Source organism: Ursus maritimus, unplaced genomic scaffold, assembly GCF_017311325.1.
Source record: "Ursus maritimus isolate PB19 unplaced genomic scaffold, ASM1731132v1 scaffold_22, whole genome shotgun sequence".
Taxonomy (NCBI): Eukaryota; Metazoa; Chordata; class Mammalia; order Carnivora; family Ursidae; genus Ursus; species Ursus maritimus.
The window spans coordinates 31,101,156-31,124,816 of record NW_024424675.1 but is presented as its reverse complement, the minus strand read 5'-3'; the positions used below and the strand labels follow the sequence as shown (position 1 = coordinate 31,124,816).

Sequence of the window (23,661 nt, the reverse complement as noted above, 5' to 3'; positions counted from 1 at the left end):
AGCCAACTTGGGGATGAACCATGACCAGAAGCTCTTACCATCCTGAGGCTGGATGGTCACAAGACGGAGACTGTTATTGGTGTTCAGGGTTCTGGGTTACTATAAAGAAACTTGAACTCTGATGGAGACTCCAGCAGGGGCTGGGGGTGTGGCAGGAGCCCCTGACTGAGTCGGGGGTGGGGGGGAAGATCCAGGCATGTGTGTACCCTGGCATACATAGATACATGCTCTGGACTCTCCCTTCCTTCTGCCCTCCAGTCTCCTCTGAGAGTGTCTAACTGGTCAAGTCAGAAGCCTGCTGGCAACAGGAGCTTGGGAAACTTGTTCTGAGCCCACACCCCTCCCACCAGCCTCTCTCCTGTTACACATAGCAGAGCAAGGTCGTGGAATCTATCTGGTGATAAATGGCCTAGGATCATCCTAGTTAATAGCAGTAAGAGTAATGATAATAGTAATGATAATAGCATAATCATATTAATAGCTACAATTTACTACAGGTGGATTATAACTATGTGGCAGCCACTGTAGAAATTCTCAGCTTACATTTTCTCATTTCATCCTTGTAATAACTTCATGAGTTAGGTACGCTGAAACTCCTATTTTATAGTTGGGTAAACCAAGGCTCAGTACTTGGTTTACTACTTTGCCCAAAGTCGTACAGTTAATAAGTAGAATCTAGACTCTTATCTAGTTCTGACTTCCCAGTTATTGTTTAAATGCTGGTGACATTGAATTATAATATTTGTAAATAATACACAACTGAAGGCAGGACAGATATAAAGAGAGATTGTGAATATCAGACTTGGTTCCCAGAAGACGCTCTGGCCATGAACCCACGAGCTGACTGGGCCTCCGATGAACTTGGAGCCACAGCCACCTGTCACCAGCCATCGTTTATTCTCTGGTTGTGTCCCAGCCTGAGTCTTCCAAGTGTCTAAACAGCTTGGAAGAGCGAGTAGACAGGACAGAAGCCAGGGTTGCCATGAGGATTGAATTCAGTGAGGTAAGGTAATGAGGAAGTGCTTTGTGAGTCACGGAGCACTCTGCGAATGACAAGTGACACTATTATAACAGACCAAAGCCTTCATTTTCCGAGGGGCTTTTATTTGCACATTATCATTTTGGCTCTTATTTTGAATATGATTTGAAATATGGCAGTAATTGAATAGTAGAGACACTTGGTTCCGTGCAGGGAAAAAACTGAGTAGCCAGTGTACAGACCTTCTCTTCTGTTTCAGCCCCTGCCCTGGACACCGCACACCTCTTTCCTTCAAAGAGCTTTGCACCTGGCGAGGGAGGGTCACCGAGGAGGGTAAAGCATAATTACAGTTCATTGTGGCATGTGCTGCAGTCAGTGTGTGTGCAGCGTGGGGGAGTGATGGAGAGCAGTGAGGATTTATTGACTCTGTCTGGAGCCAGAGAAGTCTTCCTAAACTAGGTCTCCAGGAGGGCAAAGGGAGGGGCTTTGCAGGTAACAGGGTCTGCGCGCGGCAGGTGCAAAGGCCCGCAACGGTGTTCGGCGTGCTGTGGCAGAAGGTAGGGTGGGGGAGTGCAGGTGGATTCCGCTGCAGGGCCTGATCATGGAGAGCGTTCTGTTTTGGGCCAAGGAAGTGGAACGTTTTTTTTTTTTTTTTAAGGTGTCGGTGCCCTCCCTCTGCAGGGTGCTCTGTGACTTACCACAAACATACTTGTAGTTGACAAGTTGGGTTTGTGACTTGCTGCGGGGAGTGAAAGTACACAGCACAGAGGGCCTTGGGAAGGCTCATTAGGAAGGTGTTAGAAGGACTTACTATAGAATTTCGGCTTTGGTTGGATGGCTTGGAGGAGGGTCCGAGGGAGTGGGCATTTGCCATAGACTGAAATCGGTCAGGAAGGGGGGACAGTTCTGTGATGGGATATTTGAATAAATTTAAGATGAAATTTAGATGCAGGTAATACCAGAGCAGGGTGAGAGATGTAATTGGTAGAGACGCAGCAGCCTCACGTGAGCCACGAGGGAGGATGTGTGTGTTGTGGTTTGCACAGTGGCCTTGTGTTTTTTTGTCTTCCATAAAAAATCGTGAAGCTGTCTTGTTCTGCCTCACTTCCTCATGGTCCCAGTAAGTTGGTCTGGTTTTGGTGGTGTGTGAGATTGTTTAAGCCAACCAGAGAACAAAATGGCCTGGCTAGGAGTGCCGGGCCAGCTTCCAGCAACCTCACGTCCCAGCTGGTGGTACCAGCCCAGCTCCTGGATGTCGGGGACTGCTCTTGTGTTTTCTTGGAAGGCAGTAGGGAGCCCCAGGGTACAGGGCAAGTCAAGGTCTCATCTGCTTTTGCATAGCTCCTTCAGGAAGATGTGGCATCTCCAGGGCCAACTCTTCCTCACATTCACTGTGACTTTGGATGAATTCCCTTCCTGTTTGAGACCGGCTTTTTGCTCTAGTGAGTGGAAGGAGTGAGGCTCGATGGTCTTTGAGCTTCCTTCCCCAAGAGCTGAGATCTCATGATTCTCTTTCTGAGAAATCAGTGATGCCTAGGTTGTACTGAGAAGAGCAGAGACCGGAGCGTCTGCTGGACTGTGAGGACACTGTTGCTGGGCCCACCGCACACAGCTCTCCCTGCACAGCCAAGACCACTTTTAGGTTGGGGTGGAGCAGTGGGTGTGATGGAAATGTGTCATTTGCCTCTCCACTTCCATTCATCCCATTTCTGGTAATAATTTCTCCTCTCCTCTCCCCTTCCCATCCATTCCCTGTCCTGCCCTTCCCTTCCCTTTCTCGCTCTCTATTTTTGTTTTTTTTCTTACTCAGTAAGGGAATTTATTGGTGTATGGAAATGAGTAGTCAGAGAACAGGTCTCACAGGCTTCCAGCGTGGGCTGATTAAAGGCTCAAACAATGGTTCTACGCGTTCCAGCTTCTTGCTCTCTTCCTGTCTCTCCCTTTTATTTTTGGCTCTGCTTCCATCGTGTTTCCATTCTCTCTGGCCCCACGTGGTTAGATGAAGGTTGCAGCAGTGCTGATTCTACCTTTCTGTCTTGATGGGTGAGCAAACGACTTCTGATCGCCAGTGGACAGATCTGGGTCATGTGCCCACTCCCGAACTGTCCCTGAACTAGGGAGGTGGGAGCGTGGATGTGCTGACTGAGTTCAAAGTGCACCGACCGATGCATTCAGCCCCACTGAACCGGGGCCCACTGCCAGAGCTGATGGCGGGTCAGATCGCAAACCATGTGGGCCGGCTGTGGGGAAGAGGTCTCCAAGAAAAATTCGGGACAGTGCCTAACCGGAAGCATTGTGAATTCCACTTGAGAAGCCAAAATAAAACTTGGGGTTGCCCTTCTCTGGGATGCTCAGGGAAATATAAATTGTGGTTGGCAGAGCCTTCGATGCTCTGACATGCCCATCAAGCCCCCAGCGTTGCCGCTGTGCTTCTCAGGGCCCTTGAATAAACATCGCCTTGCTCTCTCTCAGTCTCCATTCCCTCTGTTGTTTGATGGGGTTGGAACAGTGCGCTCCCATCTCTGCAGGGCTGTGTGTCTTTATCCTCCTGTTCAAGGGCTGAGGGTCATTACAGGACACAGGACAGTCCTCCCAAGGGGCCTGGAAGCCCTTCGTTCACGGAGACACCGCAGAGTGGATCTGCGGAGGGGTCCATGTGTTAGGGGAGCTCTCATCAGATCAAGAACAGAGACCACATTCAGGACTCTAGAAACAAAGGAGTTTTTACACCAGCCTCTTAAAGCTTTTCCAGTAAGGTGTGGCTCGCCTTCCTTGCAACCTTGGACTCCCCGCCGCTGCTTCACTGCATTGATCCCTGGGGATGGTAATGGGAACGATACACCGAGAAGATGAACAGCACTTCGTGAGTCCAGCAACATGAATACTCTCAAGACAGCTCAAGGAATGACTGCCAGAACAAGGCTGCGATCATTGAGTCACAAAGAGTGGAAGGCAAGGAAACTATGTTCAAAGCTCAGCGGCCCTCCAGAGGAGGGTGGGGGCGTCCTGAGGGGGTACCATGGGCTGGGACTGGTGGGGAACGAATGCAGTGGGCCGATGTGGGAGATGGGGGCCTCAGCACTGGTGGCTAGCATGAGGTGGCTACACAGGAAGTTCCGGGACTGGTGGAGGGTTGGGGTGGGGGGAGCCCCAGTGATGTGGAGCTGTGCACACACACTCCCATTCCATCGTTGCCGCTTCGTAGCTCAGTGGCCTTGGGCACCGCTGAATCTCCGTGTCCACATCTGTAAAGTGGGGAGAAGATACTTCATTGTCTCTGGCCTGGATCCCTCACATCCTTCCCTGTGGACCCCGCATTCTCTGGTCTTTGCAGGACTTTTCACTCCTACTCTTCCTCAATCTTTGGGGATACAGCTTCAGAGCCGTGGATTCACCGTGGCTGGCCCCGGGCATGACTGTGGCTCCTGCCGTTTTCTACCCAAACCCCAGATCCTCTTGTTCCTTCTGGGGACTCTCTTCTCCCCATTGTCTTTGTTCCCTGAGCTCTGTGAGAGCGAGCAAGTTCTAGAGCCTCAACGAAAGGTAGTCTCTGAGCCTGAAATCTGGACTTTTGAAAGGGGTCCTGCTATTACACACGCCCTGACATTTTCTGAGTAATATCATTCAACATCCCACGGTAGCACCATCATGACTGACTAATCCAACAGTGTGTGGGTTACGAACGCCTCCTGTTACAGCAGCAACCTTTCCTGCCTCGTTCTGATTCTGGTTTGGATAATTTACCTTGCAGCTCCAGGATTTTCTCCAGAATGAGCATGGATGACTCACATTATTGCCCTAAAACCCCATGGAAATGTATCGCCGCTCGCTTCCTTCCCAGTGTGATAAATCTGATTATAACTTGTAGATGGCCACTCGTGGCTGTGCAGCGGCTTAAAATGCACTGAAAGATTCATTCAGCTAAATCAAAGTTGTCAGGTGGATTGCCGGAGGGACTTCTTGTTGCAGACACAAGTTGTGTTACGTTGGCAGTAGCCTTGTGGCGGCTCTCAAATTGCTGGTAGGAAATAAATCCATTAATCAGTGTGGACTGCCCCGACTCACGCTGCTAGGATGTGGGCTCCTTGAAGACACAGTGTGTGTCTTAGTCCCTCACCTGCCTCTTAGTGTCTGGTGTAATAGGCCCTTGATAATTGATTCTTTTTTGTTTGTTTTTTTTTCATTTTAACATTCACTTCTTAAAAAAAATAGAATTGCCAGTTATCACAGCTGGAAGTGACATCAGAGAGCCCCTCTTATAGTCCCTGGGTGTGAGTCCTGAGGCCCAGAGAGGGACTGTGATATCTCCCAGGTCACACAGCAAGACCCCATGAGAGAGCTGGACGTGAACCCTGGCTCCTGACGCCCAGCCCAGGCCTCTGGTTCTCTTTTGTGCTTTTCTTGGCAGCTCCTGTCAATGAAGGACGCTAGGAATTCCATTTGGGCTTTATTCTAGTGTTTTACAGTCTCTTCTGAGTAATAAGGTCGGCTTGTTTAATAAGTTCAGCTTCAAAGTAGGTCAGGGATTTTATTTCTGTGCATGGGCCATTAGCATTCTTAAGTGAGAACACATTTTTTTTTTTTTTAACTGAGAAAATATCTTTTCTGTAGATGAGATGTTCCTCGTCTGCCCGTTTCCTAAGCTGTGTCAGATCCTTTTATACCACAAAGCCTCAGGGAGGGCGCCCTCCAGGCTTCTCAGTGGAGACTGAGGCCAGATGGGAGGAACAGGGAGGGGAACCCCGTGAAGTCGGAGCCAGAAGGGCAAGGTGATTTCCAAAGCCTTCTCAAGCTAGAAATGAGGTTTGTGTTGTGTTGTGTTGGACTTAATTCTCTGGAAAAAACCCCAAACACTAGTTTAGAGGGTTGAACGCGATGTCAAGAAATCTGACTCTCTTGTGACTCAGGCGCCTTCCCAGATCTGTTCCCCCAGTGGCCAAGGTGGTGGAAAGGAGTCAGGGTGTAGCTCTTACTGCTGTTTTCAGGGAGAAGGATCAGGGCGTGCCCAGGTGGGGAGCTGGGGAGGAGGAGAAGGGTGACATGACACCTCATCTATTTAGGGCTGCTCCTGAGGGTAATATCAATTTTACATTTTTAGCAATGACCTGAATTCTTCCATGAGCTCACTCCTTAGTCAATTGCCTTTAACCTAAATGGGGCTGGTAACACAGTAAAAGAAAAATGGTTTCTATTCACAATTCCTGTTTGAGGCACTGCGTTTGACACAGTGAAGGCCGTAGAACCATGACTGGCTGCATCCCTGCCTTGCAGTGACTCTGTTGAAGGGGAGAAAGGCACGGACATAAACAGGGAGAAATGCAGGTGATGGTAGGCTGGTTAGGCACCCGGCAGCATTTTCCACACACCCGTCTCTTCCGTGCTCCCTTTCACAATTTCTTTCCCTTATCTATTCTCTTATTTTAACACTTCTGCTTTATAAATAAATAAATAAATAAATAAATAAAATAAAACACTTGATCTTTCAAATGAAAATTCATATCATTATAATCATTATATTACTATAGTGAAAGGAAGTCTGATAGGTTTCTAATGCAAGCTGAAATACATCTTCGACTGTTAAACTAATTTATGGATCAGCGCCCGCTGGTGTGCACCTGATTTAATCGCATGTGTACCACTGGCCTGTACCACACTTTGGAACATGTCAGGGAGCCTTTCCAAAGCAGGTGGAATGCTAGCAGGGCCTTGAAGGAGGGAGCTCTCTGAGCCAGTGCATGATGGCCATGGATAATCATAGCGATTCTGTGTAAATACATGGAGTGTCTCAGTACACAAGTAAGAGGTGGTGGCTTGGCCCCTTGGGACTATGCTTTTTACTGATCTTTAGGTAGTTGGCGAAGAAAACCTCAGGAGATTGGATTTCTCCACCGTCGGCCCCTTTCACTGGTTATATTTTGTGCATTAACACTACATGATTGTGAGTAAGTTGTTGGCTTACTCTATGCAGGGCTCTTTGTAAGCATTAGAACTCCTCCAGGCCAGGAGGAGACAGGTGAGGAAGGCCATTCTCTTTCATTCATTCATTCATTCATTCATTCATTCATTCATTCATTCATGTGTTCATTCACTGCTGCCTCCAGTGCCTTGTCCCCAAGATTGGGGACTAGAAACACATATGAGATTACTAACTAAAGGGAAGGATGGTTGAGGAATCACCTGGGTGCTCTGCATATTATGATTTTTCAGGAAGGTATTTTGGTGAATGAAATGAAAGATGTCGCCCAGTGGCTCTCAAATTTGGCTGGATGTTGGGAAAACCGGAAGTGTTAAAAAAATGCCAATACCTAGGGCTCACCCCAGTAATTTGGATCTGATGGGTAAAGGTTGGGAGCTGGACATCAGATGCTTTAGAACTTCTCCACATGGTTCTAATACACAGCAGTGTGCAAGCCACGGGTGCAACCACTAGAGATCTTTTTTTTTTTTTTTTTTTTTTAAAGAGCAGCGTAGCCTAATCCAAAGGACCTTTAGTCAAATGGTACTTGGTGCTGTGTAGGAAACAGGCATGGCAGGATCCAGGCTGTTGGACATTTAGGTGTGGGTTCAGCCCAGCCCTCCCAGAGGGCTCCTGGGAGCTTCCAGCCCTGCAGAGACTTCCCATTTCTTAGAGGGGCTCATTTCATGCTCCTTGTCTGCAAAGGAACTGGTTAGTTTCATTTTTGAATTGACTGTGAGACACCAAAATGCTCCCACATCAACCTTCTGGGCAGAACATCTGCCCAGATGTTTAGGGTCAGTCTTGAGTATATCTTAACTATTGGGAAACCTCATTGGGGTTTCCAATCAGGAACATGTAGAGTTATATTTCCTTTTCCTGAGGGGAATCACAGGTAGGAGAGGAAATTCATGGGCCCATTTTAAGAGGACATTAAAGGCCTCCAAGCTGTGAAGAGCTCTATAGGAATGATGCACTTTGAGATCAATTCTTTTTTTAAAAAAAATGTTAATACCTTGGAGGATTGCTACATTAAACCTGTTTGTCCTTTGGTGTATGTGACTTTAATCAGATTGTTTTCCTGATTAAGATCTAGAAGAAGTTTTAGGCAAGGCTTTCTCTTTTTTTGAAGCTTTGTTATTACTTATATGTGTTTTTCTTCAATGAAAAATGATAGCAATTTTGCTGAGACCATCAATGTGCCCTACTGAATAGGCCCAGGTATATCTTCGTAGCAGGGCACGCTTTCAAATTCACTTCTCATTTTATTGCGTACATGACTACAAAGGTGAGTTTTAAACCTTTTCCTTCATTTTCTACCACCACATTAAGAAATAAAGAGGCAGATTTTAAGGCTAAGCTTTTCTTAGTAAATGATGCTGTGTGTGCTGGAACATTTGAATGCATGTTTCCTTGGTGGAGACCCCTCTGTCCTGCCCTGTGGTTGTATCTGTGTTACACCGAGTGCCATCTATGCAAACACCCACCCAAAGCTTGTTGACGGTTTCTTCACCAGGTATCCTTTTTTGAAGTAATTGCAAATTAATGCCTTCATGGGTATCACTGTCGTATAATATATGGAATAAATAAAGAAATGGCTAGATGTTCATTCCCTTGTTTGCTTACCACTGCAAAATGAAAAGCACTGGGCTTACCAAGTATTCAAACATGTCTTTAAGCGCATTAAAATGTCTCCCTTGAGGGCATTCTTCAGTACAAGTCGGCTGCCTCCTTTTATTTTTATCTCAAATAGGTTCAGCCAAGTCCTCCCCAGTCTTCTGCTGGTTTGTGTACTGTAATTTCAAAGGTGATCCTGAACCTGATCTTGATGGAAGCTTGAAGCATCACGTGTGTGCATTTGTTTGTGCCTCTTTATATTAACTTGCAGCCAAGAGTTTTCCCTTCGTAGTCACAAAAACGTCTGGTAAAGTTCCTCCACGTTTTTAATTATTTATGGAATATGTATGCTGTATTAGTCACGTATTACGCCAAGAGGTGGTGGCTGAAACCAGCAAGGATTTATTGTCTCGAAGGCATGGGTTAGAGATCATGGTGCAGTGTCATGGGGTGATTCTGGCTTGGAGGCTGCAGTCATCTCGAGTCTAGTCCGCGGGAAGATCTGCTCCCAAGTGCATACACTCACATGGCTGTTGGCAGCCTTCAGAAGATCCTCTGAAAAGAGGACTCCTGTGGCTATTGGCCTCAGAGCCTCATTAGCTATTGGTTGAAGATAGCATTTCTTTGGGAACGTGTGGCTCTCCATAAGCCAACTCACAACAACAGGGTAGATAGAGGAGGGGGAGGGAGGGAGGCAGGAAGAGAGAAGAGGCAGGAGGGAGAGGGAGGGAGAAGGAGAGGAAGAGGAGGAGAGAATGGGGAGAAGGGAAGGAGGGAGAGGGGAAGAGGGAGGGGAGGGAAGGGAAGGAGAGAGAGGGAGGGGAGGGAGTGGGGAGATGCACAGGGAGAGACAGGGACAGGGCAAGGAAGGTGGTAGTCTTTCTGTAACCTAATCTCAGAAGTACCAACATCATGTCACTTTGGCTATCTTCCTTTTGTTAGAAGTGAATAAGAGGTCTAGCTCATTTTCAAGGGGTCAGGTTACCCAGGAGCATAGATACCAGAGGAGTGAAGCATTGGGGGCCATTTTAGAGACTGCCCACAGCAATTGGGGTCTTCAGGCGTCACCAAAAAGTGATGGTCATTTGCAGATATGGTTCAGGATTTTTTGGTGCAAGGGATACTGAGTTTTAGCTCTTTACAGCTCTACAATAACAAAAGTCGCATATTAAGTATGTGAGTATATCTTATGTTTCCGAGATTGACCGCTGCTTAATGATGAAGCACGGAGTGAATTTGGGGTAACACTGCCATCTTCTTCCTTGTCAAGTCCGATGAAGGGATTCTGAAGGACGGTGCCACGCTGGAGACAGGCCTCTCAGGTTATAGGTTCTGAATTTTACTGTCTTACATCTTTTTAATAGTTTTGAGCATATGCTTCCTATTTCCCATTTTTAAGCAACTATCCATCATCCTGATGGAAAACATAATTTTAAAAGTATTATGCCTCTGAAAAATAAATGAGGAGTGCCACTAAAACTTGCAAAACAAAACAGACATATTTTTTCAGCATTTCTGTGTTACTGAAAAATGCTCTATGGCAGGAAATAGAACCAAATACAGTTATATGTTTGCCAACTGAATGTTTGATTGAACACAATTTTGTCAGGAACCTGAACTGACTTGTGAGTACTGATGAATTTGAGTAGAGTAAAAAGTAAAAGAAAAATGCACATGGGCTTGACACCGAAGGCATGACTTATAACTGGGAAAATGGATAAACTGAAGCTTGTCAAAATGAAAACTTTTGCCCTGTGAAAGCTCCTACGAAGAGAATGAAAAGACAGGCTACAGAGTGGCAGCAAATATTCACAAACCATGTATGTGACAAAGGACTAGTATCTAGACTATACAAAGAGTTCTTAAAACTCAATGCTCAGTAGCAGAACAACAGCAGCCAAACCAACCCATCGAACAAAAAAGAACAGTTCAATTAGAAAACAGGTAAATGTTCTGAGCAGACATTTCGCTGAAGAGGATATAGAGAGGGCAGATAAACACATGAGAAGATGTTTAATGTCCGTAGTCACTAGGGGGGTGCCGATGTAACACCGCAGTGGTGCATCACTACATACCAGAATGGCTAAAACAAAATGCTGGCACCACATCGTAGCGAGGATGTAGAGAGCCCGGATCACTCATTCGTTGATGGGTACAAGATAGGGTAGCCCTCTGGAAAGCAGTTTGGCAGCTCCAGATTCCACGGGACCTGGCAGTTGCCCTCCTGGACATTGATTCCAGAGGAAGGAAAACTTAGAGTCACACAAAATCTGTATCATCATGATTGTTCATCGAAGCTTTGTTTTGTAGTAGCTAAAAGCTGAAACAGCCCAGATGTTTTTTTTTTTTTTTTTTTTACCAGGTGAATGGTTAAACTGTGGTACGTTGTACCATGGAATCCGATCACTCAGCAATGAAAAAAAAAAAAAAGAATGAATTGTGGCTATGAGCAGTGACCTGGCTGTATCTTCAGGGAATGATGCTGAGTGAAAGAAGCCAATCCCCAGAGATTATTGTCATTTTGTACATGTCAGAATTTTAGAAATGGAGAATGGACTTGTGGTTCCCAGGGCTTGAGCATAGGGTGGGGGGAGTGAGGAGGGAGGTGGGTACAGTTATAAAAGAGCCACACGAGGGCTCCCTTTGGTGGTGGAAATGTGCCGTATCTTGACTTTGTCAGTGTCAACAGCCTGGTTGTGCTATTGCATGCTAGGTGATTTTTTTTTTTTTTTTGATGAATGACAACTTTATTTTTTACACTTAAAGTCTGATGAAAAACCATTGCTAATCCCATTAAAGAAAATCCAACATCTCAATTGGAAAGGATAACTATATTTACTCATTAAATATCATTTAAGTTTTCTACAACACAACTTGGAAGCATGCAGCATGCATATGTAATTTCAGTACATGGACTCAAGACCAAGTGTACATGTTACAAGCACCAGGGCTAGATTACAAATTTTCTTCTTCTTCCCCTCTCCCCCTCCCCCTTCTTCTCTTCTTCCTCCTCCTACTCCTCCTCCCTCTCTCTCCCCCTCTTCCCCCCCCCTTCCTGTTTTCAATGCATTTGATGATTCATTGGCAGTGTTTGGTGATGGCCACCATGTTGGTGATAATAAGCATGTGTTTGGCCCCAGTTTATATTGGATTAATCAGAACACTCTGAACTGTGATCTTGCAGAAATTGATGCTTTTACAGTTGGGGACTGTCGTGAGCATCTGTACTGTAAACCTTTGTCCTGTGAGGGACGCTGGAGTTCCTACTTCAGTTGACACAGATGCGGCTTGGGTTGGTGTGCCAAGTCGTGGGAGTACTTGGTCTGCTTGTAACTGAGCCAACACTTAACCACAGAGCTGTTATTCTTCCCACAGAAGTAGATGCCTTTTTTTTTGGTAGACTTAAGTCTATAATTTGGAGCAGTCAAGCGGTATCTGTCAGGTGTTAACCTAGAACCTGAATATGGTTTGATTAATGGCGAAGGAGTTTGATTTCTTTGCCTTGCAATATGTAATAAAAAATCTCTCCGGGGAAGAGAGGTAGAAGACTGATGAGCTCGACCCTGGCCTGCCAATCACACATCATCTGCATCAACAGGAGCTTTCTTATCATGGCTTGAATAAATATTTGCATCATCTAGAATTGTGGTCACATATCAGAAGGCAAACTCCAACATCTGATTTATAACCTTTGGCTCATCTTCTGTAAGCCCTGTATCTTTGAGGCTCTGTGCATCTTTTGGCGTGCTCTTAGGAGAAGCCACTTGCCAGACTCCATGGCCAGATTTCTCAAGCTGAATCACCCACATTAATGTATTTCAGGCCTGATCTTGATGCAAGTTCTTTGCCTAGCATGGTTTTTCCAACCCCTGGTGTATCTGGGAGCAGGATATTTGGAAGCAACATGGTTCTCACCCTCGCATGATAGTTTTTTTTTTTTTTTTTTTTAAGATTTATTTAAGGTAGGGTTAGAGGGAAAGAGAGAGAGCTAGCAAGTGAGCAGTGGGGAGGGGCTGAGGGGGAGGGAGAAAGAATCTTAAGCAGACTCTGCACTGAGCGTGGAGCCTGACTCAGGACTTGATCTCATGACCCTGAGATCACAACCTGAGCCTAAACCAAGAGTCAGACGCTTAACTGACTGAGCCATCCAGGTACAACCCCTTACGCACGAAGTTATCATTAGGGAAGCTGAGTAAAAGATACATAGCATCTATTATTTCTTAGAATTGGTGTAAATCTATAATTATCTCAAAATAGTTTAATTAAAAAATTAACACTGGTGTTTAAAGTGGCAAACTGAGCTCTCAGCCCGAACCAGGGGGGCCTTTCTGGGCAGGGATGAGCAATCCCTCTTCTGGGGTGGCGTGGTCTGTTCAAGACTTCTTACACTCCTGGGTGTTCTGATAATACCAAGCTACCAATTCTTACAACTCCTCTCTACTCTCAAAATACTCTTCACTCCAAGCTTTCATGGGGGAAAAAAAAATCAGGTTGCCTGACAGCAGAAGAGGATTCTTCTGACTTTTGCGTTGATTCATTCGTTTAACACATACTTAGGAAGCATTTACTGTGTGCCAAGGATCAAGGCAGGTGCTCTGACTAAGATAGTGAAACATATGCAAGTGGTCTCTGCCCTCGTGATGTTTACATTCTCGTGCAGAAGACCAGCGTGGACGGTCGCGCACAGTGTAACTGCCCTAAAGCAGCATATCCGAGAGCTTTCGAGGAGGTCGGGAAGTAAGGCTTGAGCTGAGCTGTGGAGAGTGAACTCAGTAAAGCTGGGAGAAGAGGAAGCAGTGTGGGCAAAGGCCCTGAGGTAGAAAGGATCTCAGCATGTTAGGAATATTTGGAAAGCAGACCTGTGTGTCTGGAGCCTGTGAGCAAGAGGGGCAGTGGCAGGAGAGGAGGCTGAAGAGGCCAGCGGGGCGGGGGGGTGGGGGCATCCCTCATGGTGTTTGAGGCCCCATAATGGAATGCAGTCGTTACCTTAGGAAGTCAGGGTAAGATGGGCCGCAGGGTAGAGAATAGATCTGAAGAGGGTAGTACTAGAAGCAGGGTTAGGAAGGCTTATGCATATTGTGCAAATGGGTGATTTAAAGCTCTCTCCTCTTTTGTTGATTGAAATCTGACAGCACGGCAAAGTACATTGACTTTAATATATGGAAGTATGTTAAACTCACGTTTGATTTTCATCATAATTTGAGATTCTTTGGGATTTTTTTTCCATACACATTCATAGAGTCTATGAATAACGAGAGCATTATTAATTCCTTCCCATTCCTAGTGTCTTTTATGTCTTTTTCTTGCCCCATTGCAGTGGCTCAAGCATCCAGTAAAACCGGGGAGATTAGCGGGAAAGCGTTCAGTATTTTACAGTTCATTGTGATATGAGACTATGTTTTGGATGCTTGTTCTTAGATGAAAGAACTTGCCCTTCTATTTGTTAAAAGTTTAATCGTGGATAGATACCGACTTGTGTCAAATGCTTCCTTGATATCTCTTGACATTGTTGCATGATTTTTATCTTTCAGTCTGTTAATATGATGAGTTATACTGATTAATTTTCTAATATTAAGCTGATCTTGTATTCCTGGAATAAACCCAGTGTGGTCACGATAAATTACTCATTTTATGCATCCCTGGATTTGGTTTGCTAATATAATGTGTAGGCTTTTTATATCTCTGTTTCTGAGAGAGATTGGCCTGGAAGTTTCTTTTCTTGTGATATCCTTGTAAGGTCTTGGCGTGACAGTTATCCTAGGCTTGTCAAATGAGTTTGGAAGTATTTCTTCTGTATTCTGTGAAAGAATTTGTGTAAAGGTGGTGTTCCCTTGAAACCTTTTATGCATGTAAAAATTCAAGGTTCTTTTACCTTCTCTCTTCAAGTAGAATTTTGTCCCAGGAAGGCGTTCTGTCTAAAAACTGTGTCACTTTGTAGATCGCCTGAGGTTGCTCTGTATTTCTTTGGGTTAACCTCTGTCTCTGCTTAAGAAGTACAGGACAAAGGTGTTAGTAACATCTAGAATAGTGCCTGAAATGTGATACCCGGTAAATATGCCCTCTTTTCTCCTTTCATGTTCTCTCCCTGCCATAGATGTACCAAGGTTGTCGTGGCCTACGGTGGGTGCCAACATGAAGCCACTCATCCTGTCCTCAGGGCCCATCGTCCATCTGCTTGAGTCGGAATTATGGCCTCTGGTCTATGAGGCCACCGTGGCCCATGGTCTGTGGGACCTTGCTGTGTTCTCTTGTTCCAGAGTCCTTTCCCAGAGGGCTGCTGTGTAGGCCTGCTCACGCTAGCTCCGTCTTCGTGCTGAATGTGGCAGAACGCAGAGGCAGCCCTGGTGGAGGTGGGGGTGGGGGGTCGGAAGAGGCCACTTTTTCAGATCCTTTCTCTAAAGGGGGCATTCACCTCTTAAACTCTCCCCGCAAACTGAGCAGGCTGTTGTGGGTAAACCTCTTAATCCATCTGGACACCTTTTCCTGACACCTGAGAGCAGTCGATCCTTGTAGTCACTTGGGCCCTGTGAGCCGCTTAGAGCCGAATCCCTCCTCTCCCCGCTCCCACCCTGCACACAGGAATATGCCGAGAGGAGAAATTTGCAAAATAACAATATCTCTAAAGCCCCAGCCCCCTTCCTTTGCTCTCTCACTGTGGCTGGTAGCATAGCAACTGACTGAGCTGCCTGGACTCATGTTGCTCTGAATTGCCTCTTTCTCTGCTCCCTTCCCCCCCACCACCCCACTTTCCCTCTCCTCCCGCTCTTCTCAGACATGTTCTGTGAAGACGGCTGCCATGTTTCCCCCTGGTGCTCGTTGAGTGTGCGTTGCCCGTCCTGGTGGGAGATTAGCGGCTCTCTCGTGCAGAAAGCTAAAATTGATTTTCATCGCATGTGCTACACGAGCCCCAGATGCCCAGAGAGGAGATGGTGCGAGGCTTGAGAAATGGTGCAATGACCCTTCACGGAGGGGCTGAGGAGGGACAAGTGCGGTAGGCCATGAGGGATGTGAGAAGGGAATAACTCACATTCACTTGGGGCCCGTCATGTTACAGATATTTGCATTTGGTCTTCACCGGGACCCAGTGAGATAGGATCCGTTACCCTGGTTTTACACATGAAGAAACTGAGGTTCAGGGGAATTAATTAGATTGTCCAAAGTCGGAAAAATAAGTGAGAGAGGTTATAAGCCAAACTGTCTGACTGCCCATTGTAAGGGAAAATGAATATGAAAATGCAAAGGGATGGAGTCCAGAGTGCTGGGCCTTGTGTACAGAAGCCAGTAGAGTGCCCTGGGATGCTGGGCAGGGCGCCTGAAACGGACAGCACGTACATGGACCACGCAGGCATTGTGGAGGTCAGGGAAAGACTGTGGCTTCACAGGTGTGCTGTACCCAGCACTCACCTGGCCTGTTGGATCCTAGTCTCCCACTTGTACTGATCCAAGTACTGGTCCCTTTCCTGCCCCTTCGACCCAATCAGAGACCGAATTCTGGCCAGTATCCTAAACCAGTGTCTAGTCCTCTGTCTCTCCAGCCCCATGGCCATTACCCTGGCCCAGACATCCAACAGCTCCTTCTCCGTGGTGGACATGATGCCTCCTGACTCTGAGGTCTCTCCTTCAGACCCGTTCTTCACCTAGCACTCAGGAATCATCCAGAAAGAACAGGTGTCTGCATCACACCACCCCCTACAAAGCCTCAGGCCGAAGCCCCGGCTCCTCAGAAAGACCCTTCCTTCTCTGGTCCTGTTAACTTCTCCAGTTGCCTTTTGGCCCTTCCCCTCCGCCATGCGCATTCCAGCAGGCTGTGCCATTCCGGAGCGACCCAGTCTCTCCTCGTCTCTGTGCGGACACCTCCTCCCCAGCTGCTAGTTAGACTCTCTTCTTCTTTCATGACTTCATGATTTGATTTCTCCGGGATGCCTTCCCTCATTTCCTCCATCTGATTGCCTCCTCAGAGTACTTCCCTAGGGCTGCCGTAACTAATTACCACAGACTCAGTGGCTTAAAACGTAAAAATTCATTATCTTACGAGCATGGATGTCCGAAGTCTAGTGTGGGGCAGCAGGGCTGCACTCCGGCTCCAGGGGAACGTCTGTTCCCTTGCCCTCCGCAGTTTGTAGAAGCTGCTGATCTTCCTTACTGGTGGCCCCTTTCTCTGTGTTCAAAACTAGCTGTGCCGCGTCTTTCAGCCCCTCTGTCTCTGATTCGTTCACTTATATGGATTCTTCCGATTACATTGGGTCTGCCTCGGTCGTCCAGGATACCCTCCCCACTCACGACTTCATCATTTCTTCAGAGTCATTTTTGCCATGTCAAGTTCTGGCGATGAGCGCGCGGACATCTCTCGAGGGCCGCTGTTCTGTGTAGCACATTCTTCTGTGTGTCCCCCAGATCCTGGACTGCCGCCGTCCCGGTCTTTCTCACGGTATTCTGCAGCTTATTGATTCCCGCCTCTGTTTCACTCCCTCACCTCTTAGGTTCATTCGGGGTAGAGACAGAGATTAGCTTTGACTCCCTATCTTCAGAACATAGAACCAGCCCTCATACTTGTTCATTGAACAAGAAAACCTCTCTTGCTGGCCCTTGGCTGCCTGTCTCACTCTCTGGCTGGGGGCGGTTCAGTGCCTTGGTTAGACTCGCAGAGCAGAGCAAGCCATCCCAGATATCCCAGCGCCGCCGGGTCCTAGCTGCATGACCTTGGACAGGATTCTCAACCTCTGTGCCTTCGTTTCCTCCCATGTGGAGTAGAGATAATTATAAGATCTTCTGTCAGTTAGGATCTAGGAAGGAAATCCCAAACCATAGTAGGTACTTCAGACAGAGAGGTGTTTTATTGTTTTTTAAGATTGTATTTATTTATTTGACAGAGAAAGAGCATGTGCACAAGCAGGGGGAGTGGCAGGCTCCCTGCTGAGCAAGGAGCCCGATGTGGGGCTGGATCCCAGGACCCTGGGATCATGACCTGAGCCAAAGGCAGATGCTTAACCAACTGAGCCACCCAGGTGCCCCAGACAGAGTTTTCTTGAAGGGACTTACACAGGTGTCGGGAGGTTGCCAAAGCGAACGTGGGACACTAAGGTAGCCAGGAATTGCAGGAAGCATCTATCACACGCAGGGCTGTGGTCACACGAGGGAATGGGAGTGTGGAGGAGGGACCCAGCTGGGCGATGTGGGGCCCTCTGAAGAGGGAGACCACAGACAGGAGGTGTTCTTATCATCCCCATTTTACAGATGAGGCAGCTGAGTCACAGAGAAGTTGAAAACTTGCTCTGGTTTTCCTAATCTCTTACTTTGGATTTCTCCAAAAACAGGCCCTGAGACAATGGTTTGCAAGTGGTTTGTTTGGAAATCGAAGAAAACACTGGCAAAGGGGAGGGGCAACTTCTGCAGGGGCCGATGGGAGATTTCAGAGCATCTTCTTCTCTCTTCCGCCTTGCTGGTCTCCACAGAGAGCCTCCACGGGTAGGACTGAGCCAAGGGCATCTCCAGCGCAGTTTGTAGAATCCATGCCCTGGAATCACAGAGCCATTTCTAACGGGGTGAGCTTGGAAGCAGAGGACCATCACGTTCCTTTGGTTTCCTCGTCTGTAAACCGGATACTATGATAGCGCTTACTTCAGGGTGTGCTAGGAGGAGTAAGAGTCCGCATGCGTAAATCCTGGAGTAGAGCCGGCACGTGGTGCCGAGAGAGTATTTGCCCTTGTTCCTTGCCCTTGCTGCATCCTGCAGGTGTGACAGATGGGGCATCTCTGGAACTCCGAGATTCAAACCAGCTAAGGCCTGAGTTCCTTCCATCCAGTTCTCCAGAGCCAGCCTGCTGGGCAGGGGAGGTGGGGGAGGCAGACAGTGTCTGTTCATGGACCTGTTCGTCTTGTGCTGTTCCAGAACAAGATGCTTCTGCAGGTGGCCTCAGATTCTGAAGGCTTGGAATCCTGGCTCTCCTAGCCCCCCTCCCTGAGGGGGGATAGACTCCTGATTCATACTTTCTTAGGACTCTTGATTAGCAGGCAAGGAAAGAAAGGCTCTTCTAGAATGATTACTCTGTTCTTAATTTTGGGAAGTGGCCCAGCAAAGAGTAATCTCAAAAATATCGAGGCGCTGGGGGAGAAAGAGGAGCCAGGAGCAGACAGAGTGTTACAGATCATGAAATCTCGCCTGGTGCTGAGTCGTTACTGAATTATGCATTTTTTTAAATGACTTCATTGGTTGCAACATGACTGTGTTAAGTAGACCGAGGCTGAGCTCTTAAATGTATTTGCTTGTGGAAATGTTGGCAGGAGTATCCTCTGACATTACTGTGGCCCCTCTTCATCCTGACACAGGAAAGGGAGTGCATTTAATAGAATCTTTGTGTCTCTCTATGGGGGGAACAAAATGAGGGCACCAGCTAGGTTTCCCACCAACTGCCGGTTGGGAGGATGGACACAATCGTCTACCCAGTGCACTCGAGATGTGCTCGGACTGTTCTGAGACGGTCGACTCTACTGCCTCATGGGACCCTCATGGCAAACCCACATGAGGGAGGGGTTCTTATCATCCCCATTTTACAGATGAGGAAACTGAGTCACAGAGAAGTTGAATAACTTGCTAATCTTCCTAATCTCTTACTTTGGATTTCCCCAAAAACAGGCCCTGAGACAATGGTTTGCAAGTAGTTTGTTCGGAAATTGGAGAGAACACTGTCAAAGGGGAGGGGCAGTGAGGCGGGAAAGGCAGGCAGGCTTCTTCTCCTAAAGGGCGTGTGAATGAGCTGGTAGTTCTGGGGGGCATCTGATCCTGAGTTCCACTAGAGATCCTTTAAAAGACTAAGTAGAGCAGGCCCATTGTCCCACCGAGGGCCAAGGAAGCGGGGCTGTTTTCCAGCAGCTCCTATTCCTCATTGGGAAAGAGTTGTTGCCAGGAATGGTAATAGCCTGGCCTGCGCCGTCTGCCCTACGGTGGGGCCATCAAACTCTAGCAGCTGTAGAAAGCTTCTGGGTGCTGGAGGTTGGAAGTCTCAGTGCATGGCAGGATTACCCGCTGAAGTGACAAGTGTCAGGTACCACCACAATCTGCAGCAGATGGACAGAAGATAGCTCAGCTGTAGGGAGAAATTGCTTAGAATCCTAAGAACCGAAAATACTTGTGCCAGAAGAAGGGAGAGAAAATGTCCATGGATGGTCCATGTCTTCAAATAGCACCCAGGGGAGGAAATGGGGTGCTGTGACTCCAGGATCAGGCTCAGCACTGAGTAGGCCCTGCGATGGGGTTTGGGCATCCAGGCAAAAATGGCTTGGCCTTTGCTCTTGAGACAGACCCACCAGCAAGTCGTCTCCATGTAACTGCACAAGTTCTGTGATGAATTTGTGTCCAGGGAGCCCCAAGGCACCTGTCCACTCCAGGGATGCTGTTGGTTGCGCAATCCACGTCTCCTTCCCCTGCCTGGTGCCCCCATCCCCTCGTTGCCAGGAGTGTGGCTGCTGAAGGCTCCCAGTTGCCCCTGCTACTGGACTGAATATGGATTGTTACCCCCTCAATTCATGTTTTTCCCCCCGAGCCTCAGAACGTGACTATGTTTGGAAATAAGGAGGGTCTTTGCAGATGTAACTTATTCAGTTAAAGTGAGGTCCTACCGGAGAAGGGTGGGTGCTTATCCAGTGTGATCGGAGTCCTTATCAGAAGAGGGAAATTGGGACCTAGAGACAACAGACACACTGCGAAGAAGGCTGTGTGAAGACAGAGGCAGACATCGGAGTGATACGTCGATGATCCAGGGAAGATGAACGCCTGCTGGCAAGCATCAGAAGGTAGAAGAGGAAGGAAGGATTCTTTCCTGGAGGCTTCGGAGGGAACATGTCCCTGTTGGCACCTCGATTTCAGACTTCTCACTTCTAGAACTGTGAGGCAATAGAGTTCTGTTGCTCTAAGTCACCCAGTTTGCAGTGCCTAGTTATGGAAGTCTTAGGAAACCACTACAGTCTTCCCGGGGTAACTGTCCTCAGCCACGTGGACACTGCTTGGCTGAGGGGCAAGGCCTGCACCCCTAGAGCAGCCTCTAGCCAAAGGATGACACAGGATACAGATGACTGATGACGCCCTTGCTTTGCTGGGGGGCAGGCGAGGTGGTACAGTCTGTGCTCCAGAGCTCCGTTGGGAGCAGGCTGATGGAGTGTGCAGCCCAGACCACATCCATGTTTGGCTTCCTGAGCTTTCCCCTGCCGTTCCTCCTTCTCAGTCACTTGCACAGAATCCTGGTCTCAAGCTTTGTGTCTCGGGACCCTGGGCTGAGATACCCACAGAGCACGGAGAACACAGGCTTGAGGTGAGATCCAGAAGGGCATCCCAGAAGAGAACTGACCCTCGAAGGACAATAAAAAGTGAGGCGCCTGGAGAAGGGGAAGAGCGAGAGACTATTCCAGAGAAATTGTGTGTGTCCATTAGACCAATCCTTTCAGTATCTCAGTTCCCCCATCCTAGAGTCGTGATTTTGATTCATCCCAAGGTGGACAGGGGTCTGTCTTCAAGTAATTTCTTCTCTAAGGAAGGGCAAGTAGACATTATATTTCCTGCATTTTTTCAGAGTCTGAGAGTGTCTTTCTGTTAGTCGTGCAAATGCACCACAGTTCAGCTGACTGTAAAATTCTTGGCCCATGGAAATCCTCTTAAAACCTTGTGTGTGTGTTTTATTATTAGGGTTAGGAGGCACTCCCCCCCCCCCCCCCCCCCGCCATAAAGCTGCCTGGGCCCTCAGTCCTGGCTTCTTGAATTACTAGTTGTTCAACATGAGGCAACTTACTAGTCGTTGAACATTACTGATTGTTCAACATTGGCTAAGTTACTTACTCTGCATTTCTTTCTTCTTCTTTTTTCTTCTAAAGATTTTATTTATTAAAGCATGCATGAGTCGGGAGAGGGACAGAGGGAGTGGGAGAAGCAGACTCCCCACTGAGCAGGGAGCCCAATGTGTGGCTGGATCCCAGGTCTCCAGGATCGTGATCTGAGCCAAAGACAGGTGCTTAACCGACTAAACCACCCAGGCACTCCCCCCCTTCTTTTAAACTGCGAATCGTAATAGTTTCTACCCCCGGTGTTGCTGTTACGATTAAACAAGTTAATACTCTAAGTCACTGAGAACAGTGACAGGTGCATACAATTTTGCAATACGTCTTCGCTGCCACTGCCATCATTTGGGGTTATTATTACTGTTTTCATCAACTTCACCATTACGTCACAGTGTTTCAAACTGAAATGCTGAAGTCTGAGAACTGATTGCTTAGTCTTTTTTTGTTTCGATGGAGATCTGTTTTTAAAACTCCAGATACTTGTGGGAACGTTCCTTGTCTTGTATTTCAAAATATTACCAGTTGTGCTTAATTTTGAGTCTCATCATTGATTATGCCTGAAGCCCACCATGTTCTTCATCCTCTGCAAACTCAGATCTTCATTTATTTCAAAGAAATTGTCTTTGTTGTGTCTTTGATTATTGTTCCCTTCTGCTTATTTGATGTCTTCTCCCCAACCACTTGAAGCCCTTAGCATGAATATCCACTCCCTGTTCTCTGTAACGCTCTCCTTCTTGCTCTCTTTCGTCTCTTCTTTGCAACCCCAACTTCTTATTTTGGGAAAACTTACCAAAATTTATCTTTTGAATAAGACATCCAATATTTATTGAACATCAACTCTCTGTTAGGCTGGGGCACAAAGACTATTTCTGGTGGGCCTGCACTGGTAAATCAGTGCTGTGTCGACTTGGGATTTCTGCTCAGGGACCTCATGGGTCCATGCCAGGGAGGGAGAAGGTGGGGTCTCCTGTTGACAAGTCACAGTCAAGGTAGAGTCAGTGAACGTATGCACATGGCATCCCTATAGTCCTTGGTAGAAACTTCAGATACTTTTCTAATTAGAATTGTAAAACAGTCTTTCATTCGGAAGATGAAAAAGTGGAGAGCCTCAGAGATCGTGTGGTTTGTCCAGGGTCACAGAGCTGGTTAGTGGTAAAGGCGGGCAAAGAGAGATTTGGACCCTGACTCCAAGCTAGTTTTCCCTTTTCCTTTTTGATCCTTAAGTCATTATTTTATGAAACAGTCTTGCATACTGGTTAGTAGACTATCTAATGAGTATGATGCTTTGAGCATCCACTGTGTGCCTAGACCTGTGGTCATGCAGCTGAGTAGCCATGATGCAGAATTGAAAAGAAAAATGGGTCTGGTTTGGTTAAAAGTAAAAGCAAACAAACCTAATATAACAAAATAAAAATTATAAAAAAAATAAAAAATAAAAATAAAAGGAAAGATGCTCTAATCGAGAAAAATGACATGTGCTAACCTGTGGCGGTAGGAATGATTAAATAGCATGAGGGTCTGCGTGTCTCTTGGTGGGTGGGGTAGGGGCATTCCCACAGACTCTCATGGGTCAGTAAATAGCAATGCAATTAGAAAGGTGATCAGATAGGGGCGGAGGGTGGTGGAAAGTGTCAGAGGCCAGGTTCCATCCACCTAAAACATGTCGAGGCTCACTTCATGTCTTAGCAACTTTTAGTTTTTCTTAAAAGGTTTGATTTCTGTCTAGAGCAGACAATACATACGCACAAAGCTTGCTCTCTAGCTATTTGAAGCACTTTTGCTCTCTGTCGGAATTTCTGGGGAGTCAAACTGTTACAAGCGCTCACAGCAGGAAAAAGAAAGACAGAATTGGTCTGGAGATTGCTGCCTGAGGACGAGGCGGAATTACATTAAGGGGTCACCTCACCACCTACATGTTGAAGGAGAGCCTAGGCAGGTCTGGGGCGGCTGCTGCCCAGTACTCGTATGTGGATGGCTCACAGAGGGTTGTCCTTGAAGTGCTTTGATGCCCGGTTGGGAGGGGCCGGTGCCATCTCTCAGCTCAGCTCCCTGAAGGCCAGGCTTTCTCCCTCTGGATTTGGTTCCAGACTTTGTCGGCGGAGAGTGCCATCAAATGAAACATTTATTCCTGGCTTTGCACAGTTGATGGTGCAGGGTCAAGTAGAAAGAGGCGGGTGGTGGTTTCATATGTGGAAAGGCTCATGGATGAGAGCTGGTGTGTGTAGGAACAACCTCTTCTTAGGAAAAAAATAGTAGGAATTCTAGCATCTAATGATGCTGATAGA

General features: G+C 47.1%; 1 protein-coding gene and 1 pseudogene across 2 annotated transcripts in view; one reads left to right on the top strand and one right to left on the bottom strand.

Annotated features, from left to right (window-relative positions):
* The window catches only part of LOC103669750, a 57,120-nt pseudogene extending 44,632 nt beyond the window's left edge, over positions 1-12,488 (bottom strand).
* Positions 1-23,661, top strand: part of PTPRT (protein tyrosine phosphatase receptor type T) — a 1,014,747-nt gene that overhangs the window by 421,071 nt on the left and 570,015 nt on the right. The window lies entirely within an intron of this gene.